The 16,211-nt window shown below is 40.1% G+C and overlaps 1 protein-coding gene across 2 annotated transcripts in view; it reads left to right on the top strand.

Annotated features, from left to right (window-relative positions):
- The first annotated feature begins 598 nt into the window (after positions 1-598).
- LOC123978398 (filamin-A-interacting protein 1) overlaps positions 599-16,211 on the top strand; it is a 44,246-nt gene continuing 28,633 nt past the window's right edge. The window contains exon 1 of one of the 2 annotated variants that reach the window (XM_046061629.1): positions 599-950. The gene's annotated coding sequence lies outside the window, so the exon portion shown is untranslated. Of the gene's footprint in view, positions 961-16,211 lie in introns of both variants that reach the window. The other variant, XM_046061630.1, reaches the window with a different exon arrangement.

The following is a 16,211-nucleotide window of genomic DNA, read 5'->3' as shown; positions in this document are numbered from 1 at the left end:
TCTGTGCCAACTTGAATTTCCCCTATAGGGGATTAATAAAGTTATATCTTATCTTATTTGGTATCTTTGGAAACTTTGGAATCTCTTCTGGAATTTAAAATAAGCTTCTGTGGGTTTAAACTATATTTGGTGGCATAGCATGATTTTGTAATGCCTGACTCATCGGCAGGTCAAGTAAGTTTATAAATCTGACATCTTGATCCAAAAACGAAACATTTTCTAACCAGTCCTCTGATTTAGAGGATTGTGCAGCCTTGAGTGTTTGTTCGGCTGCACCGCTGGATTGAATTTTTTATTTAAAACAAACATTATTTGATTTAAAATCATTTCCCCAAACTCCATCTTGACATATTTGACTCTTTGGGACCTCCACTAGATTTAAAAGTTAAGGTTTGTTCCTCTGAGACATAGAAAACAACCCGCTAAACCAAAGTAAACCTATAACACTAACTAAACTAATCCAAACCTCATCAAACCAACACAAGCTGAGCCAAGCCAAGCCCCTGGCTGTGAGCAGGAGGAGGAGTGGTCAGGCTGCTGGACTGGCCGACTGTGCAGCTGTTGGGGGTTTGTTAAAGCCTCAGTCAGTCCGTTGGTTCAGCTGCTAACACAGACTGAGAGCACAGGTTAAATATAGAGCAGACTCTAAGAGGCTGAACATCTCCTGTGGCCCGAGAGAAGAACTGATTTTATTTAAGCTGGAAGAAGGAATCAGTTCTAACTCTTCTTCTTCTTCTCTCTCGCCCTGTGAGCTCGCAGACCAAACTTGGAGAGGACGAAGCTTCGCGGCTCTCTCTGTTCACTGTGCCTCCAACTGGGGCTGAGAAGAAGAAACCAAAGAAGAACATTGAAGGAAGATAATGACAGTGATGTTGTGAGTGCTGTCAGTGAACTCATCACGGGGGACTCAGATCATTTTGGGACTGAACAGCTGGGAGCGCTGAGAACAGGTAAGACAAAGTGAGTTTGATGTCATCACTAACAGGTGTTTGTTTTCTCTGCGGTCTTAAATTCAAATTTCCCTTGTAGATATCTGAGACTTATGTAGTTTTTACAGAATTAGTTTTTATTATTTGAGCATAAAAGTCTTTACTTGACCCTGGGAACAGAAGTTTGACAGAAAAATAATAGAACTTTATATCAGTTTAATCAAGTTATAAGAACCCATCATCCTAACGCTGACTTTGACAAATGTTTCTAAAAAGTTTGGACTTTAGTTGATAGAAAACTATTGAATAAAAAAAACAAAAAATTCTAATACATTCGATCAACAATGCATACATGAAAGTAAAATGCCTCTCACACTGTTTAAATATCATATTAAATAAATCAATTTGACCGCACTTATTTATTTAAGTTCTGAGGTGATTTATCTTTTTCTTTTAAAATTATGTTAATAACAGTAATTTTAATAAATTAAAGTGAAAATACTAAATGTGATCTGATAACAATTTTTGTTTCATAGTTTTTTTTTTTTTTTATTAAATACTTTTGGGTTTCTGGACTTTGGTCAGAAAAAGTCACGTTAAGATGCCACTTTTGGGCTTCGGTGACAAGCATTGGAAGTATCAGTACTGATATGCAGACAGAATGACCCTTTTCAGCTCATGTTGAGCTGCATATATTGTTGGGTAGTTTAATTTACTTAATATAGTTTTTAAAAATAGTATTCTGTCATATAAATATAGCGGAGGAAACAAATGCTGTGGCATAAAAACAGCACTAGTTATGTTTCACCACTGGGACACAGTGAACTTGTCTGTTTCTGTATTTATTTATGTTGCTTGGTGATTCGCCCTGAGGTATATTTTTGTGAAACATACTTAATAAACTTGGATTTAATATGACGTGACAAAACAGTTAGTTGTCACAAAACCCTCCCCAGACCTCAGGAGGACCGAAGGCAACACGAGTTCAACATGTGGCAATTAATTTGTATTAATTTGATTAATCGTGTACAGGGCCCCCAAGTTAAAGTCTCGTTTGCAGGACTTTTAAGCACTGAAGTTTATATTTTTATTATTTTACTCTACATGATACATATTCCTCTGTAAATAAATTGTGCAAACTAACTACTGGGTGGTCAATAGAGCCCAACAGATCTGGTCTTGGTGACTGTCATTATTATCATAAATACATGTCTATTTAAAATGTCATTTTTCTTCTTATCTCACTAAATTGACCGCTAAATTCGGAGAAGGAAAAACTTTTAACAAGGAAGGAAAAGGGACAAACCTCAGGAAGAGCCACAGATGATCCAGGAACAGAGTAGACAGCAGCAGAGTTACAATATGGAGAAACAGAATGACTATTTTCACTAAATTCAACATAATATTAAGTAAGTGAAATACGTTGTAATAAAAGTAGTTAGAAGTTACTGGAATGAAGTTGAGTCATGAATGGAGCGGCTGTGAATCAGTGAGTTATTACCCCCCCCACTCACAGCACAGTAAGTGCTTGTTACAGGAAGCCATACATTAGAAGGCATTAATTTAATAGATCTTTTACCAGAGTACTTAAGCTCTGCTCCCTGGGGGACGAGCTGCTCTTACTGATGTGTGGCTGCAGAATTTAAAAACAGAGAGGAGCTTAAAAAACAGAAGCAATATATACAGCTCCATGCAAAGTAACGGCGACTTCTTTAAAGCCACACTGCTGGTGACAATGTCAGCCTGTCTGTCAGTCCACATCCTTCGTCCAGACTGAAATATCCCAACAACTACTGGATGGATTGATCTGAAATTATGTACAGATATTTATGGCACAAGAGTGAGGCATTCTGGATTTTGCACATGAGGAAAAAGACAAACACATTTCTCTCTTCCGGATTAGAATTGTTCACCGTAAACAGGATTTCTTTGTTTAGTTTAGTTTCTGGATGTTTTAACTTCAAATGTAGATGATGATTAACATTCAACCTTTTTACTTACTGTGAAAGGTGAAAATAATTTATCAATCACATGATGTGTTGCATATAAGGAACCTGAAATAGCCTCAGGTAGCAGGTGAATAAAGCTGAGTGGTGTAAAAATTGTGCAGCGTGGGTCCCCAGAGGATGAATCCTACAGACTTTGGTGATCGCCTGACTTTTCATCCAGCGGCAGCATCTAGATGACATTTTAGGTTGTCTTCAAAATGATTTGATGTTTGGCTCCAACAAGTCCTCCAAATTAAATGACAAAATACCAACTTAGCTGACTGATCTGATCAAATGTCTTTGCCTTCAAAAACCTTTACAAACCACTGTTGAAAATAAATCCAGCTTATGATGTGACAAAGTTAAACCTTAAAAGTGCTTCTTTTTGCCACCGACAGGCTCAGACTGTTATACCAGGTGCCTGACAGCATCACGGAAAGGATCCCAGTGGCCTCTGGTCTCAAAGTCTGGCGTTTTGTTGACCTATCAATCCACCCCGACCTCTTTACTTGAACATATAGATCTGTCATTGTTGGGCATTTGTTGAAACCCTTCTGATGCTGCTGTTTTTCTTGGGAGGAGAGTTTTCTCGGGTTTAGTAACAAAAAGGAAGATCATGTAAAATATTCAAAGCAAAGAGATTAGCACTCATTTTCCACAAGTTAGTCTTTGTGTTCCATGTTAGACCTTTAGTGAATTATCTCGGGACAGTCAGGACAGTCTGTTACCCTCCAGGCGACAGGCTGGGCCTGCACTTCTAGTAAAACGTGGAAAATGTGCCCCATCTGATCTATGTTGAATCCACACAATAAAGAGTGGGGCTCTTTGGCTCGACCTCCTCTGTGTTATCCTACCCAGCATGCTTTGCCCTGCCCAGATCTCATGGGACCTTTCTCTCCATTAATAGCTTTTTCCCGCACTGTTTTCATTGCAAGTTCTTTTGAACCATTTTTTTTCTGACTCAGATATGTGGAATGGACAGCACCAATCATTCATTTTCATTTCATTTGCAGAGATATTACATTTTTTATTTGGAGTTGGCCAAATACAAAAGCTGGCCTGTCTGTCGGCAGGATATATCAAGCTGAAATTTATCAATATGTTTCTGTAAAGTTTGATGAAAACAAGGGGCCGATGATTAGGTTTTGGTGATGATCCAGATCTGGGAATTCAACCAATTGTTACACATCATTAAGGGAAGCTGCTGAAATGGTCAAAATATAAATTTTACTTAAAATATAAACAGAAACACACTTTATCATGCATGGATAGTTGTTTAATCGGCTTATTCAACACTTTAGCCTGAAGAAAGTTATCTCTCAGATGCTGGTATTTATATAACCAGAGAAAGTTTTCTTTTCTTTGTTGACCCCCTGACATTTTGTTTCATTCGTAGGCCATCTGTCTCTTCAGGACACATCCATAATCTTTACCCCACCCAAGTGTAACTACGTCAGTAACTACGCCCTCTGTGGAGGAAACTACTCACAGGGTCTTCAGCCCTGTGGTAATGGATGAGTGACACTGCTGTTGAGACTGTAAAGACGTGAATAACGTTAGTCTCGCTCGTTGATAGATTTGACTAAATCATTAACAGTGTTAGTTGATGGATAGTTAAACCACGACGTCACCCATTGGTTTGTTTTTCGAAGCCTAAAGTTTGGTTTTTAGGCCGTCGCCATCTTATTTTTTTGGACCAGAGGGTGGAGCTGGGGAGGGACAATCATTTTTATGCCTGACAGGTCGCTTTGGTACGTGACGTGTCAATCAGCTTGTAGCCCCGCCCTAAAGCCTCCCCTGCTTCCTGGTCTCTGTTCCTCTAAATGGGACCATGATTTACTAAATGAACATCACGCTGTGTTGAAGAAGACTTGAAACTAGCGACTGAGACCATAAACTCATCAGGAAAGTGACTTCTATATATGCAGCCAGTGGAGTCGCCCCCTGCTGGTCATTACAAAGATTGCAGGTTTAAGGCTCTCGTCAGACCCAGAGGCTATGTCCAATTCTTTTCTTGCAGGTTGAGCAGGAAAACCAAGATGAATGCAGTCAGATTTGTGATCTGCGTACATGTGGCTGTGTGAAGTGTATTAAATCTTAGCTGGATGAGACACTTGAAATGACACGTGATGCGTGTTCAGACCCACGCAGGCCCTGTGGGTCGACCCTCTAATGGTCTCGATGGTTAACTTGAAGAATAAAAATGATGGAACCAGAATGGAAAGAAAAAGCATTTATGCTGGTCAAACGAAAACTAAAAAGTCGTCTACCACGAGCCTCCAGAAGGGCTTGAGTGCTCCTTGTCTTATTTCTCCAAGTTTCTGAAGTCTAATAGGGGAATGAACTGAAATATTTCCCAAAAATATTCCCATATTTGGTGATTTGATGAATGCCGTCTAACATGTTGCTTCATTATCTCCCACAGGGGTTCAGTTGGGTTGAGATCTGATAACTGCCATATTTAGTCATATTACAAAGTGTTAGATTATGAGATACATCTGAGGCATTCAGGAAGCATTTTCTCCGCTTTGACCTTCATCTCGACATCATCACGACCTCTGTCAGTTTCCTGGCAGCGTTCGCCTCGAAGTGAGCTGCTTCAGTTTGTAACAGTGTAACTGTGTCTTCCAGCGGCAGACTGAGGCCAACTGATAACACGGGAGTCATGAGATCATTCTGCTAATTCAGCTCTATAATCTGTGTGGGAGGTTTGAGGCCCCTCCCCCCGATCAGCGCCGTCTAGCCTCTTGTTTGGTTTCGTAACATCGACTGCTTTTCCCGTGACAGCATGACAGGGACCAGAGAGGAGGACTGTGTTTGTTTGCTTACAGTTTTCAGTTCCAAAGAGAGAGTTTCAAACAACTGATAACATCATGATGGATAGCGCTGGAAAAGACGAGATGCTGGATGGAAAACTGTTGTTGTTGGTGGTTCTGACAGCTCAGCTCCGGACCCCCAATAAGACCCTAACAAGAGAGACATACAGACAGCGGGAGGTCACTACGCTTCTTTGAGAAACACTGAAGCGCCGACATGCTGCACTCTTTGTCAGTGATCCAGATAACTTCTATGATCTGTGAAACTTAATTTGTAGAAGGGTGCAGATGCCAAATAGTTCCCCTAGAGCTGTGAGGACAGGCGATTTGGTGCAGTCCTCCCATATTCAGCAGACGTCTCCCTGATCTGCTTTGTGTCCCTGCTGTTCCCCTGTGCGTGGCCTGAATCTGTCGGCGCTCTAATGAAATTTACAGTTTCTCCTTTCCAAAATAGTTCTGACCAAGCTGTAACACTCAAGAGCAACTTACACCACGATGGTGTGAGTTTTATTGCATTTGCTCCCCAAATTGGCACATATCAGCTACCGTGCGTTGACTTCTTCATCTGTCTGATTGATGTGTCCGGTGTGAGCTACAGGCGCCAACTGATCCCTGTCAAATGTGGCGAAACAGTGCAGCTGGTGTTTACTGCACTGCGGATTTATCCCAGTGACCAAATGCCGTTAAAGCATGTTCTCCATTGCCATTATAAAAGACACATCTATACAAACTGTTTACAGGACACAAACCTGGTCAGGTCTTTCTTGATCCTGGAAACAGTACATTTATAGTTCGTAGTAAGTTCATAGTAATACATCTGTGAGCTGTTCTTAAGTCCACGTTTCTGTTTCTACACATAATAATAGACGCAACAGTCAATTTTATCATTTCAGGTTCTGGTCCCTTCACCACAGATCTTGTCAGCGCTCGGTGACCTTCATCCTCTTCCTCCTCGCTCCTCCTCCCCTTCAGGGCTAAAGTGAAAGGAGTCTCTGTGCCAGAGGGGCGTCTCTGGGGACTCGTATGAAAAATATATATTGAATCATTTGTAGACATCCTTCGTTTTGTACCTGAGGCGTTGCTACTGTTAGCGTTAGCTGTATCTGGGGCGTCATTACAGCTGGGAGAGCGCGACACGTTGGACACGGTCAGTCTTTTTGTTTTATAATCGCATTGTAGCGCTCATAATCATAATGAGTCAAAACCCATTTTGTTTTTATTGAACGTTTCAAATTTTCATATTTCCATGTTAACCTGCTAAATGTTGTGGCGAGACTTCTGTTTAACTATTACTAATAAAAAAAGGGTAAAAAAGGTTTCTAATGTGTCAGACAAGACACTTACTTTAGGAAACACTCCTTGAAGCTTGAAATTAGCAGATTCCTGTGAGGTTTCTGCAGATTTTGATTCTACATTGTGAAATTAATGCTCAGCGTTAATGTGAATGCATAACCAGCTAAGTGATATGAGAGATTTCATGCATGTCTCTGTCTTTATTGGTTACTGTGATGGTCTGTGACAGTGATGGGAGTCTTCCCTGAGGTCACTTATGGGATGGTCTGAGCCTATTACTCTCTCATGAGTCATTTCATTGTCGGTGGGCCGACCACCATCCACTTGAGATTCATCAGCGTTCGGGAGCTAAATGGCTTGTAAAAACTTTAAGTGACGTAAAATGAGCAGTGGGCAAAGCCTGTTTTACTCTCATGCTACCCTCCTCCCTCCCCCTCTCCCTCCTCCTCTCCCTCTCCCTCCTCCTCTCTTTACTCCCAGAGTTTATGAGGGAAGTGACTTCATGCTCATTCCATTTGAAAGGCATGTGAAAGTTGGCTGCTGCATGTTGGGAGTGATGTCAGCTTTCTGGACTGGTCACCGCTGATTAGAGCTCTTGCACAAACCGTCTTGTCTCAGCCCACGAGTTTCCCCTCTGATGACTGTGGTCCGGGAATGTATTGTGATTAAAGTCGCCTTGGGCAAGATTTTTATGTTGGGTGCAACAGAAAGGAGTGTCTAATTTAAGGTGTCATGATGGGAAACTGTATCTGTGCTAAGAAAATGTGTCCAAATACTGCCAAATACTATAAAAGTAGATGTAAATGTAGTAGCCCAAAATATAGAGCAGCAAGATTAAAATACCTGCAGTGATTTAGAGCAGAGATCTCATTACAACTTATGACTTTTTCTCAAGACGATTATGAGCAATGTTATATTTCCTAGCAAGCTCGCTAGTAAACTAACTCAACTTGCTATCTCTAAATATGGATCCTCCTCTAAATATGGATCTCACTGGGGATTAATTCACTCGTACGCGTAAGTGTGGTTACTTTTCTAAACCTTTGATTCTATTGACAGACTTTATCTCTGAACGAAATTACTTACAAGGCTGTCTGTCACAGGACTAGCCTAGCAGTACTAGCAGTCACCAGCCACTAGACTCTCTAGCTGCAGAGATGGAATCTGGGAAACGTAGTCTAATAGCAAGAAAGGTACCAGGACAAAGTAAAATGTTCCCACTAAGCTTAGTATGTGCAACGGTTCAGACTAGCGCAGGACTGTTTTCTTGATCCCGCTCCTGCAACATGTGTGTTCCTCTACCGCCTGCACCCGCAAACATTGTGACATGCAGAGTAAAAAAAAGGACACAAATGTCAGAATAACCGACATAAATCATTGCATTCATTTTTGTCAGTAACAACTAAAAAGTTTTCTAAATTTCAGACTTGCCTTGCTTTGGTCTTTGGTATTGTATAAACCCGTGTGATGGAAGCCAGCCAGACTGTGCAGTGAGTAAACCTCACTTTACGACACGTTAAGAAACCCAATGGGGTTTAGCCTCCTCGCCAACGTGTCTGCCTCCCGTACCCAAAGTCGCCGGTTTGGGTCAGGCTCGTGCAGTGCTCATTCCTGTAGCAGCCACTTGCACTCACTTTTATCTTATTTTCAACTTAATTTGTTGACTTGTTTGTTGTATCAGTGCGATTGCGGGATATTTTTTAAATGCCCGCTCCCGCAGCTCTCTAGTTCAGACCACTGAGCAGGAAACACAGTCTTCAAAAAGTGTTCATGTGCAAATTGTTTCCATTAAATAAATATTTTACAAACCTTATGTTGAAATAATTTATTTGGGGCGGAGCGGCAACATTATTTTTTTAAAAGTTACCCTCCGGATCTGCGCCCAGGGGAGAGAGGTGAAAATTAAGGATAAAAATTAACATCTCCCTCACAGTGTTGGAGCCCTAGGTGAGATTTTAAATTGGCGTCCACCCCCATGCCCAACCCTAAAAAGTCCACCTCTGGGGTCATCACTCCTCTATCCTTTTTATTTAAGTTATAAATTCCTGGACTTGAATAGCTCCTGTGTTTCAACAGGTTTTCTGCTCATGTTTAAAACTTTCTGCACATTCAGAATCTCTCCCACACATCTCTGACATGTCGAGAAAAAAGTCATAATATTACACGACTAAACTCATAATTTAATTAGAATTCAAAATATTTGAATATAAGTGTACCGGTCCTATACTCTGCTGTGCATTACTGATTGCCCCGCTGGTATTATCCCCTTTTAACCATTTGACCTACAGAGTTTGGGACTGCATGTTGTAAAACTCTTCGCCCAACCCTGTCACCTAACAATTACGTTCATATTCTACAAAAATTTGGTTTGAAGGAAACTTATATTCACTGCCAATTTATTTTCTAACGAAAGCTACGTTAGAAATTATGGTAGTTTTGATAAAAAATTGTTTTCAATTCTAGAACCAAGAGCATGACCTTTCTGTGACCATAACCGAGTATCTTAAATTGCCTAAACATAACCATAAAAATGGTAATCATGCTTTAGTTCCTCTTGGTGTATATGGTACAGAAAACACTGCACATACAGCTCTACAGCGTCTCCATGGGTGTGTTTTGACATACCAGTGTTTTTTGTTATAAACAAGAATAAAATAGTGAATTAATCGTGATTATCATTATTAATTCCCTCTTGCCAAAGTTGTCTGACAACTAACGCAGATAAATGACAACATCAGCTCTATTAGAAAAGTTAAAGATATGTAGAGCAAAGCACTGAATCTGTCTGAGTGAACCTTCAGCAGACGTCCGCTTAAAAGATGAAGCCTTACTTAAGAAAAAATACTCTCAGCGCTTGGCAAGAAAGAACATCTTTGCGAATGACCTATCTTCCTGTCTTCAGCAGATAAACTTTCCTGCAGGACTTCACACATGTAGGCAGATCTCTGAAATAACTTGTCCGCATTAAGTCCAAACCTCTGACCACATTTTCACACGTGGTTTTACATCAAACTGGGTTACACGTTTGATTTCTATTTCTGTAGCGCCCTCTTCACGGCCCCGCTGCTCACTCATCTGCGGACCCTGAAGACCCCCATATAAGGCGGCAGGTAATGAAGGCAGGGTCGCTGCAGTCAAAGGCAGAGGTCGTCTCATATAATTTAAATAAGGGAGCTACTGCAGCTGCTGTTGTTTTGAAGTTTCAAACTGTTCAGCTGTCAAAAAGCACACAGAGTGATGTGCTTACTTGTAGGTTAAAGACAACATTGGTACTTAAATAAGGTAGTTTGCAAAAATAGCTTTTTACCATATCTTGGAAAAAAAGCATCATTTGTTTCGATATGTATGATTTTTTTAAAAATAGGTCAGGGCAAAATTAAGCCTGAGGTCATTTCGTGAAGATACAACTATGTTTAAATGGATGATTATTTGTATTCAGACGTGTCGTGTTGTTTTGAGACACTTCCTCTGCATCCGGAAATTCCAAGTCTATCCAGCTGAACGTGAAGGAAGTTGAACTTCAAAATATTGTTTGTCCTGATGAGATTTATCACGTCTGCTCGGCCCGTGTATATTACCCAAGTATTTTTGTTTGACGCTTTATGCAGACAGATAGAATGTCAAAAATGAACAAGTATAACCAGCTTCAGCCATGCAGAGCCTCCAAACCACATCCATTATCCTAATTTGTTGGCGGGAAGGAAGTATAGCAGCTGCAGATCATAGTAGATCAAAAATACATTGAAAATGTTATTACAGGTTGCAGTTTGAGGAACTATTAAAGGTTGAGTGTATGAGTTTTAGTGGCATCTAGTGGTGAGGGTTGCAAATTGCTCACTGTGCATTCATGTGCTCCTCGGATGATCTAAGTTCCCGAGATGTGAAATCGTTCTTATGACTTCAGTGTGTGTTCCTGTGCTCTTAAGTTGGAATGTGGAATCAACTTGGACGCTACTACAGAGATGTGTTGGATTAACATCATCATATCAATTTGATTTCTAAATCCAACAACAAAAAGGCTGTGAAAACTTTCAACCTATGGTCCTCTATTAATATCTTAATATAATATAGACTACCTCTGGCAAAGTTGTTATTATTTGTGTTTTCTTATATATTTTCATACTGTATACTTCTTTGTGTCCCACGCACACTTTATTTCTCTTTTTGCAATAAAGATTGGATTCTGATTATTCCGACACCACATATAAAATACCACATACCCTTTGCAAGTGAGCAGGAGAAGCTGAACGACACACTCTATCGGCTCTTGTGCTAAATAATCCGTGCCTATTTGTCCAAATTTACTTTTAATAAACCAGACGACTACTACTACGACTTCTTCTTCTTCTTCGTACGCGTTGAACGTAGTGAAGAAACGCGCTCTGTAGAGCCGTTTGTCCATTTGGGCTACTGTAGAAACATGGCGGTGCAACCTGGCGACTTCCATGTAAGCGAACCCGCGGTGTGTGTAGATAGAAATGTCTCATTCTAAGGTAATAAAAACATAACGGTTCATTATGTAAGGTCTTTACACACCACTGAAAACAGAGTTATGGATATTATATGGAATTACTGTTTAACAGAAATGAGGACAGGACACCTTACAGCTAAAACATATTTTTAGACATTGATGTTGATATTTATGACAATCAAAATGTAGTTTTTATACATTTATAAAATGAATAATAAATATCTAAACATCATATTCAGTATCATCAGTAATAAGTTTCACATTTTTAAGTACCAGGTGACAAAATAGTAACAAACAAATACAGTACAAATCCTAATAAAATCAGTATGGATCCGGCTACTGGTGTCAAGTTTATATGTGTGAGCCTCTAGAAGTGGAATCTGCACGCGTGTCTCTAAAGTCTGATGGCCGCTCAGGACAAATTCACCTTCACCTCTCAATGGTGAACTTACGATAAGCAAACAAATCTTTCAAACAAAAGTTAAGCAGATGCATTTAAGATTTTCCGTCTTAAATCTCAATATAGAAACAGTGTTACTGACAGCACGTGCCGTTGCTGCAGGCTGATTTTAATTGTCCTATTCTGGACATCGCCATGACGTGCTAAAGATGGTAATGTGAGGACGTAGTGACATTTAAGCCTCAACTGTAAGTGTCACTATTTCAAGCACGGGCGCTTGATAGACTGATATTAGTGAAGCACTGTACAGTGTATTTCAGCCTGCAACGTCAAGTGGTTTTCCGTGGATTCATTAAACCGAAACGCTGATGCAAGTAAACTCTTCTGGGTTCTTGCAACACTGAATATGAACATAAAGAATATGTCTTTTTGTTTCTGAATCATTTACTGTGCAGGTAAATGTACTTGTGTCACCAGAGATATCTACCGGTGCAAGCTTCACACTGTGATATCACCCTGGCTGGGTCAGAGAGGTTGTCTGTGACTGAAGAGACGTGAAGGAGGATCCTTACTGAAACCTAGCGATGGTGCAGTGGATAAAATACATGCCTTTGGTGCGAGACAGGTTTGATTTCCACTGTGAGACATCCAGTCACTTTACAAAGCATCAGCTGAATGAGTAAATGAAAAGTGAAATTGTAAAGTCAAACATGTCAGCTTTGTTATCGTTTTGGCCATGTCAGTGGACTGGTTACAGGGTGGCAATGCCGGCCTGCCGGGTCGTCCAACCTTTTGGTCCAGGCAGAAACTAACGGATGATTTCCATGAAATTTTGCACAAAAACATTCACGGCCCCCAGAGGATGAATCCTTCTGACCTTGGCGATCCTCTGTCTTTTCATCTGGCGCTATCATCAGGTAAATTATGGGTTTAATTCGCAACATTTGGCCTCTTCTTCTTCTTCTTCTTCTTCTTCTTTTTTAATGGCAAATGGTAACGGGGCGAATCATTACTGCCATCATTTGACCATGATTGTCGCCCGTCAAAAAATCCACTGGCTTGTTTGCTCACTTGTCTTCCACTAAATAAAATTATTAGAAATAAATACAAATTAACGTGTTTTTACTTTTACAATCGCAACCACTGCCTGCTTCCTACATAATAGTAAGTGTGAGTACAGAAGGATTCAAACTGAGACACAGCATGAGCCTGAGAACAGTCTCACAGAGCTGTGGACTCTTGGTCTCGTTGCAAATATCAGTGTTTCTGCAGGCTGTGCCACGAGGCCAAACGCTGTGAAAGTTTTAACCTTGTTAAAATATCAGATATCTGTCCTCAAGATCACAACTACATTGTCCCATTATGATGAGATACTGATCATTAATCAGTCATTTGTTGTTCTTGTCAGTTCTGTTACAGTTTGCCTGCGCAGACAAAGGTTGTGAAATACGCTCAAACAATTACTTTGGTATGTGTAACCGGTGCTGTGAGTGTGTTGTGTTTAGAAACACAGAGGCCCACGGCAGGATATATTTGGAGGCGATCTCCGTTTATTCTGACAAAAGATGTAAATAACAAAATCCTCTGGCCGATCGTGCAACTTGAGCACTGACTTTCTGCCCTGTCTGTGGAACAACACACTGAGCTTCACCTTTTCCCCTCAGGTTTTTGCTTCCTTACTTTATTATGCACTCTGTATATTTACTGTGCATATGACGGACCTACCGTAGCATGCTGAACCAGAAAACACAGACATTTCTATGACCATGATGTCACTTACCTGCAGGTAAGCTCCCCCGTTCACAGGGAGGGAAGAAGGTGAGTCTCAAACGTTACGTCAGGTTACGACTATCTACACAGAACTTTGTGTAATTATTATACTACTTATTATATACATATTTCTGATATCACATATTACAGATGACAACATACCTGCTGATCAAAATGTTTATTTTCAGGAGGCCCTCTGTTGTAAATATTCTTTAATGTCGGTATTGATTAGTTATGAATCCACTCAATATTAGAGCTGCAGATTTTAAACAATATGTGACTATAAATTAAACCCAGTAAGGGAGATAATGACTCAGTGTCGCTGTTGTGTTTTAGTATTTTCATTTGATAAATACCTGTAGATTGATGTGCCATCATGTCAAGTAAAAACTGAAGCCTAAAATAAAATAATCTCACCACAGGGCCCACTTTGTAGCTGACTGGACCTTTCGACCATTTTACATGATCTTCCTCAGCAGATGGAGTTTACATAGTGGAATTGCAGATTATCAATTGTCCGTTTTTTTAAAAAAACACTTGAATTACTATTTTTTTTTTTTAAATTGAGCCACACAGTTCATTCTCGATCTTGGAAACTGCAGTTGACAAAATAATCCCGAAAGTCCATTTAGTAGCTGTTCTGAAGCTTTCCATCATGTCACATGGTCTTCACGAGTAGCTGAAATCTTCTTCTACTGCACACATTACATCTTCAATCACTTATGTTATTTCTGTTGTGAAACAGTACAACACACTGGTAAAGTGTGTATTTTTAGGATAATATTTATCATTATTATTTCATTATCACTAACAGCACTATTAATATTATTGTTTCTGCCTAACTTTTAAGCTGCTTATTCTTGTCCCCTTGCTTCAGGGTCATTTTATTTCCTACCTGCTGGTATTTTATGGGGGGAAAGTTGAGAGTGTGACGGTAACGGGTGTAATAATAAATAATAATAAAAAGCGTGTCTTAAATGAATCCTGAGAGAGTGAAGTTGGGTTTGTTTACTGTCTTGCCATTTCAGTGTTGTTTAACCGCAACTTATTATTATATACAACCCAGAGTGACTGAATTCAGGATTACAGCAACAACCCTCCCATCTAAAACCAGGAAAACACTTAAATCTAATTCCCCTGTTGTAAATACACTCAAAACTTTAAACAGCAGTTTAAACTGCTTGTGAACCTGAACCGCCCAGCATAATGTGCTGTGGCTAAAAAATCCCTACTGTTGGAAAGTTTCTTGAGAAACCACCTTTTTCGTCCACACAAAGGCCACAGGAGCTGTTACCTCCCAGATTTTTCCCCACTCACACTGTTTTATGAGCGCAGTTGGATAGAAATAAACCTCCAAACAGTCGGTGCCCCCTGCCAGCTGCGCTCATAGAGCAGGCAAACCTTTGGCTGGTGGCTGGTGGAGTTTCCCAGTAAGACTGACTCTTCTTACTGGGTTTGAGTTGTGGTAGCTGTGTGGATAACTGCTGCCCTGTTCCGCCACAGCATGGTGTTACTTTATTATTTGTGTTGCACATTTCAACAACAAGGGAATTCAAAGGGCTTTACGTAAGTCACAACAGCAGGAAACACATCAACAACATTATGCGACGATAAATGTAATTTTAAGTAAAATAAGCTTAGATTAAAGATGAGTTGAAGTGTAAGCAATAACGAGGAGTTGAAATTGCAGTTAAAATGTGAATAAAACAAGCTGCCCCACTGCTCAACAGCGGCTGTATGTAGCTTGTGTTGAAGGCCGCAGACACTCCTCCGTCGTTGCTAAGCTCACGGAAGGTTTTACGTGAAATAAATCTGAATAATTAAGATTAAGTTCTGCATCACTCTGATGTCTGCAGCCTGCAAATGTGGAAGTTTCTCCTTTAACTTTCTATAACAGCATTTAAAAAATACTTAAAATACTGTAAGTCATACTGTTAAGACAAATTAAAATGGGCCCAGTAGACTCAGTACATCTGGCATACACATTTTCACAGTTTATAAGGGTTGCCTATGTTTAATTTTTCCCCGTGCAGTTTCATAAATGCATCGTTATGCAGCTCATGTACAGGCGCAGTCAAGCATTTTTGAGCTGATAAACAATGGGGAGGATTGTGAGAGAGGAGGTCCACAGATTTTACTGGCAGATCTGTTGTCAGAGGAGAAATAAGGACTTCAAACCAGTGATGCATTTAAGGTCAGACGCATTTAGGGAATAATGAAATCTACGATTAAACTTTATTACAGCTCTTAGACAGATCGAACAAATCATCATCTAATTCTGAGATAAATATTAAACAGTGGGAAAATGACAGAAGTGTGTTTGTTTTGGCTCTACGGTAAAGTTATCCTACGCCTGCTAACAGCCTCCGGCCTCTGAGGACTCTGTATCTGGAGCCCTCCTGCAGCACAGATGACTGACTACATTACTTTCCCCCTTATGGTGAACGACTGCCAGGCTTCTGACTGTTCCCTTATATAGTCATTTTTGAATCTACATGCCTACCTAAATTATTTTGCACATGATAAGCACAAAGTGTGAAGAAC

Source organism: Micropterus dolomieu, linkage group LG10, assembly GCF_021292245.1.
Source record: "Micropterus dolomieu isolate WLL.071019.BEF.003 ecotype Adirondacks linkage group LG10, ASM2129224v1, whole genome shotgun sequence".
NCBI classification, from domain to species: Eukaryota; Metazoa; Chordata; class Actinopteri; order Centrarchiformes; family Centrarchidae; genus Micropterus; species Micropterus dolomieu.
Note: the sequence above shows the minus strand (reverse complement) of the source record. Positions and strands in the feature narration are given on the sequence as shown.